This window comes from Protopterus annectens, chromosome 9.part0 (genome assembly GCF_019279795.1).
Source record: "Protopterus annectens isolate FY-2018-M chromosome 9.part0, PAN1.0, whole genome shotgun sequence".
In the NCBI taxonomy this organism is placed as follows: Eukaryota; Metazoa; Chordata; order Ceratodontiformes; family Protopteridae; genus Protopterus; species Protopterus annectens.
This window is the reverse complement of record NC_056743.1, coordinates 202,657,664-202,680,749: the sequence shown is the minus strand read 5'-3', so window position 1 is coordinate 202,680,749 and position 23,086 is coordinate 202,657,664. Positions and strand designations below refer to the sequence as shown.

General features: G+C 36.9%; 1 protein-coding gene across 5 annotated transcripts in view; it reads left to right on the top strand.

The window, feature by feature from the left end:
• LOC122811133 (high choriolytic enzyme 1-like) overlaps positions 1 to 23,086 on the top strand; it is a 201,119-nt gene that overhangs the window by 139,248 nt on the left and 38,785 nt on the right. The gene's annotated exons all lie outside the window — the stretch shown is intronic.

Here is a 23,086-nt window from a genome sequence, read left to right as displayed (position 1 = left end):
AAGGCACTGTTACTCATGAAATGATTGTTCATATTAATTGATACCAGCCAGTCTTGATTTCTCAGTACCCAGCATTCATTTACTCTTTAGCTTCCTTTTTCTTACTTCCTTTCTGTCCTTGGTTATGATTTCTCCCTTAATCTCTTTTCTTTTTGTGGTTTAGTGTGCATCTGTTATTTAAAGAATATAACTCACTTCTGCTTTTTTTTTTTCACATTTTTACATTTTTATTTAATTCTCTGTTAACTGGGTAACCTAATAGGCAGATGTGGCTCTATTCAGTGGTGACTCAGGAACACTGGCTTCCTACTGCTAATAGGTCTCATAAAATCATTTTAGTTTTCATTGGCTAGGTGTCCTTTGCTTGTTTGTTATACTGTTAGAGGGAAAGTGGTTGCACTTTTCTTGGTGAGCAGAATACAAACACTTTTGGTTTCACACAAACCAGATGACGATGCTTACATTCTTCAGTGGTTCACTACTTGTATTCCTATGCTGCAGATTTATTACCAAAATCTCTATGAGAAAATTTGTCAGTATTTACAAGTCCCTCAACTTGCTGACATTTATAAACATGGTATGTGATAAGAACATGCCCTTCTTCAGTAACTTCTAGAAATGTTATAACTGTTTGGCAGATGAAACTTTCCCAAAACTTCCACACACTCCGATTCCCATTATGCACAGTGCAGCTCTCTCTCTCCAGTTGTTGCATTCTGTGTGAAAGCTTCATTTAGTAGAGAAATGGCCCTGGGCTGTTACGTGACAAAACTCAAGGTTTTTGCATGCATGGCTCGCAGTAGTGTGTTTTCATTTTCCAGACAATTTTTCATTGATCCTCAGTTCTGACTACTTGCTTACTCTTCTTTCAGGAAAATTGTTTTATTTTCCTAAGTATCTGACCTAGACGTGCATTTAATCACTCTTGTAATATCTGTTTCCTAGATGTGCCCGTGGCATGCCATTACTACCTGACAGTAGACACACTAAGTGTTCTCAATGTTTGGGCACACAGCATGGCACTCACAGGTTTTATATTTATCTAGGATTCAAAAACTTCACCAAGCACAGGTTTAAAAAAACAATGGAGACTTACTTGCTTCTAAGAAGCTTTCTGCTCATGAAAGAGTGTTGCCCTCACAATCTTCTTAATCTTTGGTTTCTATTCTACCTCATATAAGCTGTCTATAGAGATAAATTCAAGAAGTTGGTGTGCCTATAAAAAAAGAGACTCCTTTAAGTCATCAAAAAGGGATGCTCTCCCACTCATGTTTAGCTGGCTACTGAGACTTGTCTGCATATATTAACTGGACACAAGCAGATTTAAGTATACTTTTCTCTGCACTTATTTAAGATTTGATTCAGTAAATATTGTGTGTCTTTGATTCAGTAAATATTGTGTGTCTCTGTCTATCTGCAGTTAGTTGCCTGAAGTGTGAAAAAGAGTAGCCATTTGGGCTCATTGAAAGTTGTTAGACTGCTTTGAAATTCCTGTGTTAGTGTTAGCGTGGGGGTTTCTGCCTCCATTGAAATCTGTGTTGGTTACATTTCTAGTAATCATTTTAATCGGAGTTGCTGGATATTGAGACTTGTCTGCATATATCAACTGGACACAAACTGATTTAAGTACACGTTTCTCTACACTTATTTAAGATTTGATTCAGTAAATATTGTGTGTCTTTGATTCAGTAAATATTGTGCGTCGTTGATTCAGTAAATATTGTGTGTCTATGTCTATCTGCAGTTAGTTGCCTGAAGTGTGAAAAATTGTAGCCATCTGGGCTCATTGAAAGTTGTTAGACTACTTTGAAATTCCTGTGTTAGTGTTAGCCTGGGGATTTCTGCTTGCATTAAAATCTGTGTTGGTTACATTTCTAGTAATCATTTTAATCGGAGTTGCTGGCTACTGAGACTTGTCTGCATATATCAACTGGACACAAGCTGATTTAAGTATACTTTTCTCTGCACTTATTTAAGATTTGATTCAGTAAATATTGTGTGTCTTTGATTCAGTAAATATTGTGTGTCTCTGTCTATCTGCAGTTAGTTCCCCAACCCCCTCCCTGTTTCCTGTTGTGGTTTTAATCTTGGTGGCTTTGATATTGCCTGGCCCAGCTGTAAATCTGTTTTTGCACACTCCTCCTGGACCCATCTCATTTGTTCACTCAACAGAGTACAGTGAGATCATATTTTGATTTCAGATACACCTACCAGTACCATCTCCTTTGCTGTGTGCAGAGAGAGCACTTGGGAAGGACATTCCCCTGTAGTATCTTAATCTGCTCTGTTTCCTCCCAGTCCACAAAAAAAATTGCACTTCATCTGCTTTACTGTATTTGTGTTTCTTCCTACTTTATTACCTTATTTTGCTTTTGCCTCTTCTTAAAAGTACTCAGTTGAATTTATTCTGCTGCCTTTATTACTGCTTGTTAGTAGCCTGATTAAATTGTAACTGTTATTCTAAGGCCTTTGGTTTAAGCACTTGAGCTTCAAACCAGTTGTTTTGCATTAAGAAGGTTTGTGGTCTGGACTGTTGTGGCAGGACAGGTAGCGTACATCCTTCTAGGTTGGGAACTGCTGATTGAAGGCTCAATGTCTGTTAATCTAAAAGTATATAAGTTCTGGGTTAAGCACTTGGGCTTCAGGCCAGTTATTTTACATTAAAATGTTTGTGGTCTCCACTCTTCTGGGAAGAGAGGATAGATTCTGCCCTTCTGAGCTGGGAATTTCTGGTTAAAGGCTTATTGTGCATGCTTACTTGCACTGTTTCTTTCTGAAATCGGTATGCCTTATTTGCTGTAGCATAGACTAGATTCAGGCCTGCTGGATCTAGCTTTGTTTGTATAACTTGTGCACTGATCCAAGCCGCCTTTTTTGGAGAAGGTTTCTCTGTACCCTAGTTGCAGGAGTGTGCAGTTAGAACTTGTCTGATTGAAGACTGCTGGAGCAGCGTTCAGTTTTGAGCTTTTTAACTGGTTAATTGGGTAAAGTGTTGTTTTGATTGTATCTGCTCTATTTTCTGGAAAAAATTATATATATATATATATATATATATATATATACTTGTTTCACACCTTTCTGAACTAGTATAGTCCAGTTTTCAGGTTATTGCTGAATCCAGAGCTGTGTTACAATTTTCTGTGCTGCCCATACCTTACTTGGATAGAAGGAAGTTTCTCTGTTCACCTGTGAGATAGGGGAGCTTTGAGCAGCCTATCTGTCCCTGGAGGAGTGGTTTCAGCCCAGAAGTTAGTAGTTTATCGGCCATTTTGGGCTAATTTCTATCTCTTTCACTTCCCTGCTATAAAAACCACATTTGCACGGTTTAACGCTGGTTAGCTAGAGTTAAACTATTCTCGGCTCCACGAAGTCTACTCTTCAATTTTTCCCTTGGAACTAGACAAACCTTCAACTTTAGCACTCAAACCATTTATTTTACAGCCAAGCACTTGCTTAAAACTCATAGCAAGCACTAATTAACCCTAGCACTAGACCGCCCTATACTGTCCAGAAGGACAAAGCACTCTATTCGTCCCCACCAGCCAATCAGAAAAACAGCTTACTGTACTTATTCATGCATGTCCAAATGGCAGTTTCTGGTGTACTCTCCAGTCCAACTGTGAATCTGGGCATTCTGAGGCAATGTTACAACTGCCTCATGTACACAGACAACCCTCTCCTCCTACCACCAAACACTAATATATGCAAGAGATGCAATTATACAGCCAAACTGGAGGCAAAGCTCTCTCAACCCAAGACTGGAACTGACAGTCAAGAGAAGAAGGGTAATACCTGAAACACACCCCCAGTCTCACATAGACCTAATAAACCGACACCAGCAAATAACACACATGAATATATGAAAACATACTCGGAGGCTCTAAATAGAAATCTGCAAAAGCAACAGAGACCTCCAAAGCAGAAATCCAAGCAACCTCCACACCCCATCACCAACCATGAAACACACACTTCACATAATCAGTGTGCCAAGCAATCACAGCCCTTAAGGCAAAATAACATACCCAACACACTAGCAATAGGCGACTCTACAGTCACGCACACTGATGTCCCATTAACTAGGCTGGACAAGGAGAAGGGTATAGTTAGCTGCCTGTCGGGCACCAGGATCCTCCACATAACACAAGCACTCAGGTCACTCCAGAACAAGTACAAATATGACTCTGGCATTGTCCATGTTGGTGTGAATTACCTGAGATGTACCTCCCTGGACTACATGAAAAGAGACATGGAAGAGCTCTCTGATCATGTAGTCCAGGCCAGTATGACCCTGACCCTGAGTAGCATCCTGCCCTCACCAAGAATGATGCTACAGTATAAAGAAAAAATGATCAATTTCAACAATTGGCTAAGATTCTAGTGTCTTTCAAAGGGGATCCAGTATCTGTCCACCTGGGATGATATGCTCGACAAGCCACATTGCTTCGCAAGAGATGGCTTGCACCTGTCACCCTTAGACTTTCGAATACTGGCCAAGGCTCTTGCCAGCCCCATAGTGCCTTTTTTAGGCAAGGCACAAAAGATAAACCCACCACCATAAATAGCACAAGTAACCAAAAACTGCGGGTAATGCTACTCAATGCCAGAAGTCTAAACCTCAAAATGCATGCACTCGAAGCACTCTTCAGTATGGAGAACATCGACATCTGTGCAGTAACAGAAACCTGGCTTAAGGCTCCTGAGAGCACCCTAGCACTACTAGGCTATAACTCATACCATACCTTTCGGCCACAGAAACAGGACCGAAACTCAAAAAGTGGGGGTGTATCCATATTCATCAAGGATACCCACACCTCCAGGTTAGTGGCGCAGCACAATGCATCAGAGATCATCCATGTGCAACCAACAATGGGCAAAACTGCAATCCAAATTGTAGCTTGCTACACATCACCCACCATGACCCAGGACCCCCATTCCGCATTTCTGGAGACACTGGGAAATATGAAGGTCCTACCAAACACCCTAATACTGGGTGATTTCAATTACCCAAACATAAACTGGGAGAACTACTCAAGTACTAACTCCCTTGCCCAATGCTTCCTAGAATTTATAAACTCGAATGCCCTGGATCAACCGGTCAGCATCTCCACCAGAGGGAACAACATATTGGACCTGGTCATCACCAACATGGGCGACCGGTGTTCCACACTGGAGCTCAACCCCTCGCTGGTTAGATCAGACCATAGACTAATCACTCTGGATATCCACATTCCGCCCCCACTCCCAATCAAGGAAACCACCGTGAAAAACTTTTCAAAAGCAAACTTCACATTACTTAAGACTGAGGTGGAAAGGTTCACAGCCCCCATGCTAAAGGACAATGCTGTCCAAGCCGCTGAAACCTTTACAAAGGCACTCTATGAGCATCTGCAGGAATGCATGGATCATGCTATCCCAAGTAAAACCAAGACTCACTCCTCCAAGAAAAGGAAACCAGTCTGGTGGACCCCTGCCATTAACAAGCTATGCAACAGAAGGAGGAAACTAGTACAGAAAAGAGTAAAATCCCAAGAAGGAAAGACATCCCTGATCAGTATCAGCAAGAAACTATGTTCCCTCATTAAATCATCCAAGACTAGTTTCGAAAGAAAAATTGCCAATGACTCCAAAGATAACCACAAAGCGTTCTTTAGCTATGTCAAGAACCTAAGTGGAAACTCTCAGATCTGCTCTGAGTTAGTGGAGAGTGGCACAAAATACACTGAACTGACTGATATTGCCAACATTCTGGCAGACAGGTTTAGCGCAAACTTCACCCCCCTCTTACCCCCTAAAGGGCCCATAAACATACCAGAAGAATGTAGGGCCCCATCAATCACTGACACACAGGTTAAAACAGCCCTATCCAAAGCCAAAAACACAGCTTCAATGGGACTGGATGGTGTCTCAGGCTGTGTCTTACAAGAACTCCAAAATGAACTAACCCCTCACCTAAACACACTGTTCAAACTCAGCCTCTCTACAGGCTATGTACCCACAGAGTGGCGCACAGCAACAGTTATCCCACTCCACAAAGGTGGAGCCACAACGGACCCATGAAACTATCGCCCTATAAGCCTGACTAGCTTGGTCTGCAAGGCTATGGAGTGCATCATCATGGAACTCATTAACAGAGACATTGGGAACCTCCAAACACTGGACCCTACCCAGTTTGGTTTGTTAAGGGCAGATCATGCCTCTTAAACTTGGTGGACTTCTTTGAGACAGTTACCAAGGCATTAGATGAGGGAAAGGAGGACCACTCAGCCTACCTAGACCTCGCAAAGGCTTTCAACACCATTCCCCATTCTAGTATTATAGACAAGCTCACCAGCTTGAACATAAACCCTACGTCACAAGATGGGTTGCCAACTGGTACATGGATAGAACCCACATGGTGAGCGTTGCAGGCTCTGTGTCAGACTCTAAACCAGTTACAAGTGGCATCCCCCAAGGCTCAGTCCTAGTACCCCTCCTGTTTGGTATATATTTCTCAGAGGTACAGGCAAGCATAGGAGGACTATGGCTGACCAAGCACGCAGACTACTGCAAACTAGGGGCCATAACTGATTCTCCGGCTGATATAGACACCCTCCAGAAGGGTCTCACTGAGACAGATACCTGGTGTCAAAATCATGGCCTCAAGCTAAATACCAAAAAGTGCATAGTCATCCCCTTTGGAAAAAACAAATTACCCGTGAACTACCACATAGGTGGCAGTCACCTAAATACAAAAAATGTAATAAGGGATCTGGGGACCCAAGTAGATAGTAATCTCTCCTTTGATAATCATATTGCCAAGGTGGTTAGAAAATCCTTCTATGTGGCCCACCTAATCACAAAAGGGTTTGCATCTAGAACAAAAGAGGTTATTGTGCCTCTCTACTCATCACTTATTAGACGCATCATAGAATACAATGCCCCCTTTGGGATGTACCTTACAAGACACCTGCAACAGCTGGAAAGACCACAAAAATACCTCAACAAGAGGATTACTGGCCTCAAACAGATGCCCTATGCAACCCGACTCAAGAAACTCCAGCTGTACTCAGTTGCATACCGCTTACTCAGAGGTGATCTCTGCCTGACATACAAGGCCATGTCCAACCCAAAATTGATGGACATGCTCCACCTAAAAAAAACAAATCCCAGAGAGCCACACGCTCTAGAGATATAAACGTCATTACAATGATAAATAGGACATGCTGGAGGGATAGATTCCTGTCCCAGAGGCTCCCCATGCTTTGGAAAAGGATTCCAATATACATCAGGCAGAGCCCCTCACTAACACTCTAAAAGATAATCCTTGACGGGTGGATGGAAAACAGAAAATTTACCCCAGTGATCACTGCAGTGGCTCTGCTGGGCAGTGGCACAGGGAACTAATAGCTCTGCTGGACAGAGGCACAGGGAACTAATTTAAGGGGGTGGTGAAAGCCAACACATTCTGGCCAGGCTTATAAATGCCCTCGGGCAGATATCCTAGTACTTACCTATGAACCTATGAACCTAAAGTATTTCCCACCATAATAGCAGCATTGCTGTAAATTGGATATCTGAGATGCAGAACATGTTTTAGGAAAAGTGATTTAAGTTCCTGCAATAATACCAATCAAGTTAGATGCCCACACCCCTCTTTTGTCTGCTCCATTCTTATCTTTCTTCCTATGTGGCATTCTTCTGCTTCCTACAAAATGACTACAACCAAATGGTTGCTTTGTTGATGAAGTCACAGGCTAGGATGCCCAGGATTTCCTCTCCTCTCCATAATTCCCTGGTCACCAGCAGTCTGCTCTATTATTTACTAATGGTGCTTCTTTTATTCCAGGCACCAATAGTGCCACAGCCTTCACTGTCATTCCTGGCATCCACCATTGTGGCACTAGTAGCTTGGTTCCACTGATGTTTTTGTAGCATAAATAATCTTGGTGCCAGCCTTACTGGAATTAACAGGTTTGGTGATGGCAATCCCAGAGCTGATGTCAGTCCCTCTGGTTCTAGTTTTCCTGGTGTCTCCCAACACCGGTGCTTTCAACATATGTTATGTAGGCACCTATTTCACAAAGTGCCTTCTACCTCATTTTAGAGGCTACCCTGGAATCTCCTGTGCAAGCTAAGGTCCTTCTGCTGCATTTTCTTTAGTAGCTGATGCTCTCAGTTTGAGGCAACTTTACTTACCCCACTGCTTCTCTTTCAAGGAATTCCTTTAACTAAGCCACCCCAAGATTTTCAAAAAAATGCCTCTGTAAATCCAAACATACCATACCATACCTAATTTTGATCTTCTAGTAAAAGGTTTTAATGATGAAGAAGGAGTCAAAACTTTCCCTAGGTACCTCTCCAGTTTTTGTGACAGTTCTTGCCTGCATTAAAAATATAGGACTGTCTACCATAAGAAGCCTTTCTGTATTTGTTATAGTAACTTTTTGCCAATGAACTCCAGCAACAAATGTTACATTAGCTAGACTTTGCACAATGGTGAATAATAGTGCATTTGTCACAATTTGTTTCCCACAGATTGGTCACTTTGAAATTAAAACAAACTATTAAAACAGAACCCCAACAGCCAGGTAGGATACTTTAAATGTAAAAGGTTTATTATTAAACTCCATATGTTTTTCATCACTCTGATAGAGCAACTTCTTCAGAAGAAAAAACTAGTTACAAAAGTTACAGTTTAAAAAACTGGCATATATTGTCACATGATGTTAAAAACCTATCAGCTCCACTTGTTATTTAAACACATACCACACTAAAACAGTAAATACTAACTCAAAAAAATGGTATATAAAAAAGTTAAAATACAACTTGTAAACGGTTCAATCACTTAGATAACATTCAGTTAGCAGGGTGAAAAAGTCGGTACTGCAGTTATGAAAGCTTTTAAATGCTTGACCCAAATGGGAATGTATGCTGAGTATTTATTTATTACCTACTTAAGCTTTTCAACTTTAGTAGGCAAGAGATGTTACAATTTTCATTCATACCTGGATATGAGAAAGCATTCAATGCTAGTTGCCATTCTAATTCACGTTCTTTAAATAATAATCTACTTGGGCCCCCTCTAATATCTGGCACTATTTGGTCAATGGCTTGAAAATAAAATGTATGGCCATTACTTGAAGATGAATGCATAGCTAAAGCGTTTTTGCTTTTATTTTTGTCTATTGCATAAACATGTTCATAAATTCTTTCACGTACCTTCCGGTCAGTTTTACCAATGTAAAATGCTGGACAGCTTTTACACTTTGCTATATATATTACTCCCTTGGATACACAATTCAATTTTGATTTTATGGTGTACTTGTTATTATTACAGACTACAAATGAATTACCAATCTTGATATACTTACACATCCTGCAAGCTCCACATGTAAACATGCCTAGGGGTCTCCCACTAGGTTTGGTAATTCTACTTTCTAAAAGGTTTTTCAGTTTGGGACCCCTTCTATAGACAATTTTAGGTAAGTTACCCAACCTATCCATTATTAAATTGTCTTTATAGAAGAAAAAACAGTTCTTATATAAAATCAACTTTACTTGTTCACTATTGTTATTAAAGGTCGTGATGAAACTCACGTTATAGGTGGAACACTGGTTGTTCTGACCACTCACTTCTTGGACAAGTTCACTGTCCTGCATGTGAGTGTTAATAGTTGTTACTTGAGGGGTAGTATTATTGGACATAAAATTGACACCAGAATTGACAACTTCAGAAGGAACTAATTTGATAGTCCCATCTATATCCTCCTTTTATAAAAGGGGTTTAAAATAACCACTAATACATTTGTGTTGGATTTCTCCCATCATAGATTCTATCAAAGTGGCTGGATACCCACGTTTATGGAACATATCTCCCAAAAGGTGGCATTCATCTATAAAGTCACTATCTAGTGAACACATTCTTGCTGCCCTAATAAGTTGACTTTTCACTATTGATCTTTTTTGTGTGAATGGGTGGGCGCTAGTATAGTGCAAGAAAGAATTGCAGTAAGTAGATTTCCTGAAAATTTTTGAAACTAATCTCTTGTTTATTTGATCTTTAACCAATTTAACATCAATATAGTCAATACTGTTAGGATTAAAGTTGAATGTAAACTTGAAAAACCCGGTTGTAGAATTAAGGTATTGCACAAGTTGGTATGCTTGATTCATATCACCTTTAAAGATGATAAAAATATCATCTAAAAATCTAGTATAGTAAATTAAAGAGGTATTATACTCAGGATTGTTAAGCAAAAATGTTTTCTCCCAGTAGGCCATGACAAAGTTAGCCAAACCCATGTCCACACCTTGCTTTTGTAAATAATATTGACCATTAAACATAAAGAAATTATTAGTAAGAATAATGTCGATAAGTTCTGTAACCAAATCAATTTCCACTACTGGTGCATTTTTACCCTTCAATATGAGGACTATCCATTCTATAGCTTCAAAATGAGGAATAGATGTATACAAATCGACTACATCTATAGTCAGAAAATTGTTCTCCTGTTTGAATTCTAGGTCATTTAGATTCTGTAGAAAAGACCATGAATCTTTACAAACTTGTGGTTCGAGTTTCAAGTACTTTTGTAAGATGGAATCCACTAGTTTTGCACAAGGATAAGTTGGAGATGCTCTACCATCAATAAGCGGCCTCATGGGTGGATTTAACTTGTCCTTGTGTATCTTGGGGATACCAAACATTACCGGTGTTCTAGGATATGGTATATTAATGTAATTATATACATCAAGGTCAATTTTTGCCTCGATGAACAAATCATTAAAATAACCCCTGATACATGAATGTGCTATCTTCATCTCGTTCAATGATGACTTAGGGTAAGCGTTGTTATTCAAAACAACCTCCATTTTATTGTTATAATCTATGATGTCAGAAATTACCAATCCACCTCCTTTATCTGCCTTAGTTATTCTAACCTGTAAGGAGCTAAGAAATGTTAATGCTTGTGCTTGTTCATAGCTAATGTTATTTTTACTATAAATACCTTCATTTTTACGTATACATGAGTTTACTATATGTCTAATATCTACCTCAGATACATTCTCATACAAACTAAACAAGGGGTGAAGTGGAGGATTATACGTACTTGCTATTCTAAAGGTAAAATTAGTGTCTAATGAAGTACCTAAAAGAAGGGTTACATTTTATTTCCTTACATAACACTTTAAATCAATTAAAGTTTTAGCAACATTCATATTTCTACTAGGAACAAAGGTGCTGCCTCTGGCCAGCAATTCAATTAATGCTGGTTAAATAGTAATAGAGGAGAAATTATAAATGTTAAAGTCAACAGTCATGTTCTTTAAAATATCAAGTTTGGTAGTTGGTATAAATCCTCCTTCTGTTATCTCTTGCGTCGGTTGTTCCATACTTTTTTCCTTTGATTCTGGAATGATTGAGTAATCAAAACCGATCTGGGGTTTCTGTCCTTCTGAAAATTTTGTTTTGAATGATAATTCTGATTTGGCTGTACTTTATTCTGATTATTGTTATTCTGATTATTATTTGACCGGATTCTTTCACTTTGTCTTATAACATTGGTGGTGTTAATGTCATTGTTAGCATCACTATTACCTTCCATAAAAGGATCAGTGTTATTCTCTACAATGGACGAAGTAGTTGGTCTAATCTGACCATTAGTTTGCCAAATCTGCGCCTGGTGTGATCTAGGATATGCTGAACCATTGTTATAAGCTAATTGGTCTTGGTTAATTTTTTTGAATTTATTGCCTTGAGTCTATCCAGCAGTTGTTCAATGCTGGAAAAGACTCTACTGTAGTCATACTTGTATCTACCAAAGTCTATGTCGGCGTTAATATCTTTATCTAAATCCGACCTTCAATAACAATAGTGGACAAGTAAAGTTGATTTTATATAAGAACTGTTTTTTCTTGTATAAAGACAATTTAATAATGGATAGTTGGGTAACTTACCTAAAATTGTCTATAGAAGGGGTCCCAACCTGAAAAACCTTTTAGAAAGTAGAATTACCAAACCTAGTGGGAGAACCCTAGGCATGTTTACATGTGGAGCTTGCAGGATGTGTAAGTATATCAAGATTGGTAATTCATTTGTAGTCGGTAATAATAACAAGTACACTATAAAATCAAAATTGAATTGTGAATCCAAGGAAGTAATATATATATATAGCAAAGTGTAACAGCTGTCCGGCGTTTTACGTTGGTAAAACTGACCGGAAGGTACGTGAAAGAATTTATGAACATATTTATGCAATAGACAAAAATAAAAGAGAAAACGCTTTAGCTAGGCATTCTTCTTCAGGTAATGGCCATACATTTTATTTTCAAGCCACTGACCAAATAGTGCCAGATATTAGAGGGGGCCCAAGTAGTTTATTACTTGAAGAACGTGAATTAGAATGGCAACTAGCGTTGAATGCTTTCTCATATCCAGGTTTGAATGAAAATTATAACATCTCTTGCCTACTAAAGTTGAAAAGCTTAAGGAGGTAATAAATAGATACTCAGCGTACATTCCCATTTGGGTCAAGCGTTTAAAAGCTTTCATAAGTGCAGTACCGACTTTTTCACCCTGCTATCTGAATGTTATCTAGGTGACTGAACTGTTTACAAGTTGTATTTTAACTTTTTTATAAACTATTTTTTTGAGTTAGTATTTACTGTTTTAGTGTGGTATGTGTTTAAATAACAAGTAGAGCTGATAGATTTTTAACATCATGTGACAATATATGCCATGTTTTTAAACTGTAACTTTTGTAACTAGTTTTTTCTTCTGAAGAAGTTGCTCTATCAGAGTGACGAAAAACGTGTGGAGTTTAATAATAAACCTTTTATGTTTAAAGTATCCTGCCTGGCTGTTGGGGTTCTGTTTTAATAGTTTGTTTTGCTGCTGTTTCACTTTGAAATTAAGATCTTGCATACAGGAACACTAAATGTTATGGAGCTGTAAAATTGCTTTAGAATACTGAGATTAATTCTTAACTTTCACATCTTCAGTATTTGCAGTGAGAGGCTACCTTTAATAGCTTATAAGTCAGTACACCGGGTATTTCAATGAAATGTGATTTGTTAAAGTGAACTAGAACACATTTGCAGGTTGTGCACTCATATAAATACAAGCACATGCATGTACACAACACACACACACACACACACACACACACACACACACACACACACACACACACACACACACACACACACACACACACACACACACACACACACACACACACACACACACACACACACACACACACACACACACACACACACACACACATATTTGGGTCCCTATCAAAAGAACAAATTAACACAATATCGCAGATCAAAAGAACAAGACCAGAATGCCAAACATTCAAATTAATAAAGCCTCGCATCAGTGAAAGTAAGAACATCAAAGAGGGCAGGTGAGGTATTGTGTGAGATCGTTTTACAGTTGTCTTTGTGTCTTTGGAGTCATGCCCATTCCCAGCTCCATGTATATATATATATATATATATATATATATATATATATATATATATATATATGTATTTAGCAGGGGGTGTGGGGAGCAGATGGGTTTGCTGTCCTGCAAAAGCTGCTGTTGGTGTAGTGCAGTGAGAAAGCAGGACAATTTGCAACTGGAAACTCTTTCATATTAAAATTCACATTTATTGTCTCTGAGAATATTTATTGGACCATTTGACCTTGGATGTTTTGTCCCCAGATTATTTGACCCCAATTAAATTTAATAAAAAGATTTTATTACTTAATATTTTAATTTTACATAGGAATTTGATATATTAACATTTTACTGTGTAATGGTTTAACATTTTAATTTTTAAATATTTATTTAACATATTATTATGTGAAGTAATATTTGACATTTTGTTAGAAACTGTATGGATGTATGAGCATTTTATAACTTTTTTTTTAATTTTAAATAATCTGTGGTCATTCTTGCCATTTTACTGGGGATCAGCAGGTGGCACTAGTGTTATATTTTCAGCGTGCTGCGGTGCAACTGTACAAGAACTCATTTTCTTTACTAAGAATAAATACATCGTGCCTTGCATCTCAGAACAGTACCATAAGCTGGTTACAAAGCCCAGTAATTATCAATTTATTAATCAGTAATATAGGATGTTTATATTGGAATATGATGGTTGTTTCTCTGTTTATGCCTTGTATTTCTACATTTAAAGTTGTACTATCATGTAATAGTGTCAATTCTGGGATTCAAACTACCAGATTTGAAGGTTTACGTAATGTATCTGAAATTATTAAAACTTGTTTTATTTCTAGACGTTGTTCCATTTTTTCTACTTTGGTAGTCTTAGTTCTTTATTTTGAATGTGCTACAGATCTAGAGACTGAATGTGTTAATGCAAGGGTCAAAAAGTCCTGCACCCTGCAGTACTAGCCTAATGTGTGCCTGTTCAGTGTTCTGGCTTTCGCTGATATGAGGGTTCATTAATTTGAATGTTCGGCATTCTAGTCACATTTGATCTCAAATGTTTTCAAAAGAGATTGTCGGCAAGTGTGCAAGACTGATAATTTACAAGGTTTGGGGAATATGTCCCTTCTCCAGTGATTGTGTGATCTTAGAGTTAGTATATACAATTAGCATGGGGTGCAGGATGGTTTGTCACCCTACAAAAACAGTAGGTTTCTTTTGCATAGTCTGAAGTTGTGCATAGAAGCCTGAGTGTTAGTGCGTCAATAATTTTTTTTTTTACCTTTAGTGACTGAAGTTTTGAGTGTTAGTCTAAATGAGTTTAGATTAACTTTAGCAAATATATAAATATATATATATATATATATATATATATATATACACTTACATGAGTGCACAAACTTTTGTCGAAGTGGCTATTCACTGATAAGTGAAAAACCCTGCGCAGCTGATTGAAAATCAGCTGACTGAAAATTACTAGCTTTTTCAGCATGAGATCACAATACAGTGGGTATTGGGGTGTATGCCCTTTCCCAGCTGTATTGCAATCCCAGAGTAAGTATTTATAATTAGCAGGTAGTATGGGTGGCTGGTGCAGGGGGGCTTGCCCCCCTACAAAAAGATTTGTTTTATTTGTTTTGTGATCTTTTGTGGATCAATGTATGTTGGATTCAATGTTTGGGTTTTGATGTATTGTGGATTGACAGTTTGTGTCATTGATCCAAAGTTAGATTCCCATATATATATATATTTTTTTATATACCTACACACACACACACACACACACACACACACACACACACAGATTTTATATATATATATATATATATATATATATATATATATATATATATATGTAGACACATACATATAGAAAAACAAACTGTGTTGAGCAGATTTATCAGCTGATACTTACAATGACTATATTGTATTGGCAATAGTGGGAACATGAAACAGTGGAGATGAGTCTTCTCTATTGCACAATACTAACCACAATGCATTGGTGGCAGTAGGACCGAGAAAAGCAATGATAACAGAGTTTTCTCTTATTTCCTTTGTTGTGGAATACTGACCCCTGTACATTGTAAACAGCAGGATCGCAGAAGTGGTGGGGGGATGTTGCCCCATATCGCCACTGTTGTGTGATCTCAGAGTTAATACTTATATAGTAACAGTGGTTTAAGGTGTAGGGGGATTTGCTCTTTTGCAAAAAAAAGTTTCTTTTATATTCACTGAGATTTGATGATTCACTTGTCAGTGATAAGGATTCAATGGCATAGCGATCAGTGATACTGCTGATGATGAATTGCTCTATACTCATATATGTATATGTATATGCATCTGTATATGGGGTCATGGATTTGGTTGAAATGTCTTTAGGTTTACATACAGATGAATGAGTGCAACATGGAAGTCCTAGCTGCATGAAACTTCTGAGAGGGAGAATGGTGTATTTGCCCCTCTCTACAGGACCCATGCTTCAGATCTTGTGGTGGAACTGTAGCATGTCTGACTCCCATTCAGAAGGCTGCATGTTTGAATCATGTTGGCATCAACTTATTTTTGTCTTGCAATTAGTGCAGAGGATTAAGCCAATGAACTGCTTATTGTAGTCAAGGGTACAGGGTATATGGTACACGGTATGATTTCTTTCATCTTCATTTGGCTGCTGTGTGACTTTTAACAAGTCACTTAACCAGAAAATGCTCCCAGGTCTTCCTTGAAAATGAACATTTTGTCCAGGGGGCTTATCTGGTTAACAAATGGATAAAAAAAATTAGTATAAAGCTAATACCAGAGTTGCAGTCTACTGCGCATGCAGGAGAATAGGAACTTCTCTCTCCTTGACTCACATATTTGTCAATTAACATAAACTATTTGGAGATAATCATATATCCTATACCCCCCCCCACACACACACTCAAAGATAAACATTTTAAGAACAATAATTTTCCAGTCTATTAAAATAATACAAAAAACAAACACAGTTTAAATAATTATACCAGATTAGATATAATACGAAAACATCGGTTAAGAATAGACACAAAGTGATTTAATAGTTAGAGAAAATTTACCCAGTTTATAGAGAAAATAAAGGTTGATCTTCTTCTTCTTGTTCTCCTTTCGGCTTTTCCCGGTAAGGGGTCGCCACAGTGGAACTCCGGTCCGCTAATGACTGGCAGTAGATTTTTACGGTGCCGAGGTGCCAGCTCGACACCCAACCTTCAACGAAGGCATGCCCTACGCATGTCCTTCGAATGCCACTCGACCGTGGAGAGGACATGCAGACTCAGTATAATATAAACAGGAATTGCAGTACGAAGTGAGAGAAAAGCAGGCTTATGGTATATATAGAGCGAAAGCCGGGGAGAGAAAGTTATAGAAGTAAGGGAGTGAATGAAGAAGGGAGAGTAAGGTGATCTAAGGTACGAACAGGTATTTATTCACATTAACAGATATAGTTTATCCTAGTTTTGAGCAAGAGCAAAGACAGCTTTTGGCAAAGAAGTCTTTCAGACTGGTTTTGAAGGATAAGAGGGAGGGTATTGACTTTATGGATAGAAATAAGGAGTTCCAGGCTTTAGCAACATGGTACAGGTACAGATAATGCCCAGCAGATTTGATAGGTTTGTGGACAGACAGGCATTTTTGGTCAGTGGATCATAATGACCGACTAGGAACATAGTTGTATAGAATGTTCTTCAGTGCTAGACAAGCAGATGGATTCTGAATAATTTTATGAGTGGTAAGAAGCTGTGTATATGTTAGTACATGGGGTAGTGCTAAGTAATTTATGCTTTTTGGTGCTATACAGTGGTGGGTTCTGAAAGGGGTATTTTCTGCAAATTTGTTATAGCTTTGTTCAAGTTTTGATTTTTGTGATGCCTGAAGGTTAGTAAGGATGAGATCATCATAAAGAAGTGATGGGAGGAAATAAGTAATGACAAGTGTGGCTTTAGCCGCACTGGTGAGTACGTTTTTTTTTTTCTTATGCAATTTTGCACATGCAGGTCGAATTTAATATTATAATCCAGTAGCATCGCTAATAATTTGCTATAAGAAGTGACTTCAATGGTTGTATTATCAAGAGAGAAGACTTTAAATTTTGTTTCTATGTGGGAGAGGAATTGGGGGAAAAAAGTAGTAGTTTTTTTTTTTTTAGGGTTGAATTGAGTTATGAATTAAAAAGTCATGTTTCAGTTGTTGTTAAGGCTTCCCAAGTAATTTTTGAAGGACTGTGGCGTTAACTGCATACTGTATTAGGAAGGCCTATTTTGCTGAGAATCTTAAAGAGGAGGAGACTAAGGACAGAGCCTTGTGTAATATTCCAGTGTATTTCATACAAATGCATACTATTCTTGTACTTTAACATGAGCAAACAAGACATTAAGTTGCCTTCATCCACAGCCAGCACCTCACATTTTAGTAGCTGCAATCCTTGATGATTTGCAAGAAATTGGAATTTCCAGAGGTACTTATTTGTCTCTCCAGTAGGTCCTACTTTGTTCTGATACTGTTTGTTTTGTAGCTCTGCAATAGATTCATCAGAGCGTGTCCTGGGATGTCTTGTATGCCAGGCACAGATCACCTCTCAGTAGTCTGCAGGAGACTGATAATAGAGCTAGGGCTTTGCGGTTGTATAAGGAAACATTCCTTTACCTAGAAACACATGAATAGCATTACCAGCCCATGAAGCACATGTGCACATGATAGGCATTGCTAGTATACAGAGGGAATGCTCTCAGTGTCTGCCATTTCATGCCTTTTTTATTCTAAAATACATTAATGATTGATACCCCCAAAGTAAATACCATAATGAAACAGTTGTCCCATAGCACAACAGAACACACAATGCACTAAATCAAACCCATACAAGTGGGGGTCTGTGCACTCCACACCCGCCCAACTATATATACCAACTCCGAGATCACACTACATTGGGAAAAAGGGCAAAGTTGTGGAGTTGGCCAACTACTTCCTCACCCTGGGAAAAATTCTGCGAATCATGAAAGTGAATTTCGACATTTTTTTGGCGATGGAGAGGTGTTTGATGGAGATGTCCTTCAATGAACTAATATAGACCCTGGGAAACACCCACAGTCTAAAACATAGAAAATGGTGGAACATCCCAAGTCTATCAGCACTATTCTGCAAATCAAAGACCATCACATAAATGTTATAACAGAAAAATATTTCCTGAGACTGTTCCACACAAGCATGCCTCCAGTCAGTCTTTTCACTTACTATTTCCACAGTATTCAAAAAAGATCATATAGCCTTTGCTACAGTCTACCATGCTCAAGAAAATTCCACTCGGAAATCTTTAATTATCCATATCTTCATAACAGTTTTCTACATCAACCAGAAACAGCTTGCATAAACACGCCCAATATCCGGGTATAATTTCATACAACAAATGAAAAGGTCAAAAATACATTTTTGAATTACAGCATTAGATAAGTAATATCCCCCATAGCTGATGTAATTGCAGCCTTAGCTAATGATAAGATTGGGTACCATTGAGAATAATCTATCGGGGGCGTGGCCAAGGATGAACACAGGATAGAAGCAGATTTCTTCAGCTCCACCCATTTCATTACATTGACAGGAATTAATTACTTCAAAAATTAATTTTTGAAGTAATTTTCTTTCTAAATATGTTTATTTTATATAGTTCTTGAACTATATCTAAAAAAGAAAGGAAATCTTAATAATATTCCTGTCAGAAATTACTTTGGAAATTTTCCTGTCAGTTTATCAGTCTGAAATGAGTTCCAGTAAGACAAATTCTCAAGACTCCAGCATCAAGAAAGAACTTCAGTCTCTGATAATTATAGTCCAGCAACTTACTGCTAAAATGGATACTAAAATAGACACTTTCATAGAAAAAACTACAAAACAAATAGACTTGTTACATATGGACCTGCAACAACAGAAGATCCAGATGACAGGCATAGAAGAAGTTGTGAATAACATGGAAAATAGAATACAAGAAGAGGAAATCAACATTGAGTTTCTGCTGAAACAAAATACACATTTACAAACAAAGCTGGATGACCTGGAAAATAGATCTAGGCGCAATAACATTAGGATTTTTGGACTGCCAGAAAATATTGAAGGTAACAATATTACTTCTTTTTTAACAACATGGCTCCCTAAAACTTTAGATTTACCAGAAGCACTCTCTTTTGGTATCGAAAGAGCACATAGATCTATAGCTAACTCTAACAAAAACTATCCTAGATCAGTTATAGTTAGATTTCTATCATCTTTTGATAAAGAGATGGTTCTTAAATCTGCTTGGGCTAAAGCTCCTGTTAAGATTAATGAAACAACTGTGTGTTTTGACAATGACTATTCTTCCATGGTATTAGCTAAAAGAAAAGTTTTTCTGCCACTAATAAGGGAGCTTAAAAAAGCACAGTTTAAAACATACCTTCTGTTTCCTGCCAAGCTTAAAATCTTCCTTCCTGATGGTCCTAAAATTTTCGATGACTTAGACTCTGCTTTACTGTTTATCAAAAAAATAAGATTTTGGAAAAATAGAAGAAATGGAATGGGCTAGTCCTTCATTAAAGAGACTGGCAACTGAAACTTCGTGGAAGACTTCAGAGGAGAAGAAGAAGAGACTAAAAAACAAATGATTTGTACTATGTTTTTTTTTTCTCTCTCATCGTTTTATTTTATTATTAATCTTTTTAAATATAGTTCCTGCATTTCCAAGAAGCAACAAATATTTTGAAAAAGATTTAATCAAAGTTATTCTCTGTGTGCAAAGAAATGTTTTGTTTCATAACTAGTCAAAATATCTGGAGATTTAATGGCAAGCTGTGATTTAACTTGTTTCTCTTTCTGAAGAGGAAAAATAAGGTCAGTAATTTGATACATTTTTTTTCCTTTAAAAGTTTATATGTTCTTCAAATGCTATTCCTAATTATACTTTCTTGATTACACTGCTTATGCTTGTTTGTAAATAATCTGTCATGCTTTAACTAATAATAATTAGAACTAAATAATAGCAAATAATATGTTTTATTTTTAACTCTATTAATATAAACAGTAAGTAACATTCTATTGTATATACTTCTTATAGCTTTCTCTTACTTTTTTTATTTCTGCCTTACACCCTTTTACTTTCTACTCTCTTTTCTTTTCTTTATTAATATATAGAAATGCTTTTGATCATATAGACACAGTAAATAATAAGATTTGCATAGGAGTTGAGTTGGGACAAAAATGTTGAGTTTTGCTACTTATTAATAATTTTGGGCTTGATTTCACTTACATAGAGTCTGTAATAACCTGTAGAATGCATTGTGAAGGTTTTGTCATGTTTAGATGCATTTACACTGCTAAATGAATGTTTGTCACTAGTTTTTAATAAGTTTCCCGCCAAAATGTTAAGAGAGACAATCTGGGATGTGGGCTGTCTCATGCACAGTGTCCATGAGCTACTTCAAAAGCTTCAACTCTCAGAATTCTCACAGAGAAGCTGAAAGCAGCTGGTCTCACCTTTGACCTAGATACCACACTGACACATCACAGATACAGGAATGACACTACCTAATTATACTTTCTTGATTACACTGCTTATGCTTGTTTGTAAATAATCTGTCATGCTTTAACTAATAATAATTAGAACTAAATAATAGTAAATAATATGTTTTATTTTTAACTCTATTAATATAAACAGTAAGTAATATTCTATTGTATATACTTCTTATAGCTTTCTCTTACATTTTTTATTTCTGCCTTACACCCTTTTACTTTCTACTCTCTTTTCTTTTCTTTATTAATATATAGAAATACTTTTGATCATATAGACACAGTAAATAATAAGATTGCATAGGAGTTGAGTTGGGACAAAAATGTTGAGTTTTGTTACTTATTAATAATTTTGGGCTTGATTTCACTTACATAGAGTCTGTAATAACCTGTAGAATGCATTGTGAAGGTTTTGTCATGTTTAGATGCATTTACACTGCTAAATGAATGTTTGTCACTAGTTTTAATAAGTTTCCGCCAAAATTTTAAGAGAGACAATCTGGGATGTGGGCTGTCTCATGCACAGTGTCCATGAGCTACTTCAAAAGCTTCAACTCTCAGAATTCTCACAGAGAAGCTGAAAGCAGCTGGTCTCACCTTTGACCTAGATATCACACTGACACATCACAGATACAGGAATAGCAGATTAATAATATGTGTTAAAACCTATGTCCCAAACATATACATTACTATAACTCATTTAATTCATCTGATTGACAAGCATAAATAATTTTATAACTCTATACTGGAAGAAATTGTCATGTGATATATTTTAAAGCAGTAGTATAGCATGTTTGTAAAATCTGGTTACTAAAATGTGTTTGCTGTGCATTATTTTGTATAAAGCAGACAGATTTATTGAAGGGACAGCAATGTAAGATGGTGCTCAGTAAAGATACAACTCAGTGAGATCATATATATATATATATATATGTATGTATGTGTGTGTGTGTATGTGTGTGGGTGTGTGTGTGTATGTGTGTGTGTGTGTGTGTGTGTGTGTGTGTGTGCATGTGCGTGTGTGTGTGTGTGTGTGTGTGTATGTGTGTGTGTGAATGCATGTGTATATATATATATATATATATATGTATATGTGTATATGTGTGTGTATGTATATGTATGTATATATATATATATATATATGTGTGTGTGTGTGTGTGTGTGTGTGTGTGTGTGTATGTGTGTGTATGTAGATATGTATATAAATGTTTCTGAGAATCTGCTCAATTATGAAGTATGAGTTGTAACAATTTCTATGAATACAATATTTTATTCTATTGGCAATAATGAGTTTGAGTAAATGCTCATATACAAGCAATTCAATGTTTTTTTTGGAAGCTGTTAACTGTATTTACATGACAGAAAATAGATGCATCCTAATATATGTAATGTCTAAATCATATTAGCCAAAGTTTTTGATTTAAATGAATGTTAGAACTTATTTTTCTCTCCTCTTGATTTCTAACACCAAGATTATTTGAATGCTATTTGAATACAAGTGTTTTATATTACATGGATGTATATAGTAGTATGAACAGTTTTTAAAAAAAAAAAAAAAAATGTTTATTTTAGTTTATATGATGCTGTTTTACCAAATGTGTAGTCTTGTCTTACTAGATAATTGAATTGAAAACTGTTAACTTCAGTTAAATATAACTAGTATTAAATTGATAAGGTGGTAGCTGACGACTGCTGCTTAGGGTAGGGGGTTAACTTGAGTGGTAAATACTACTCTAAGTTGGAGTTTACAACTCCAGGCTGGATGCAAGGTTTAATCCTTACATTATTTTCACTTGTTCATTGTTATTTGTATATAGTTTTGACATCCACAATATATTTTGTACATTCATTGTCACTACAAACAAAATTGAATCCTATACAAATCCCATAAGAGATTCAATAAATACAGCTATATTTAAAGGTACACCTAAAGGAGGAGATGTAACATTACTTATCTTGTTATTTGTTATTTTGATCATAAGATTCTTAAGTTTTAATAATGCCAAATGACATCTTTAAAAGGAATTTCTTTAAACATTAATGGATTGAATAATCCATGTAAAAGGGCAAGCCTAATAAGATACATTAATTTACATAAGGCCAACTTAGTCTTCC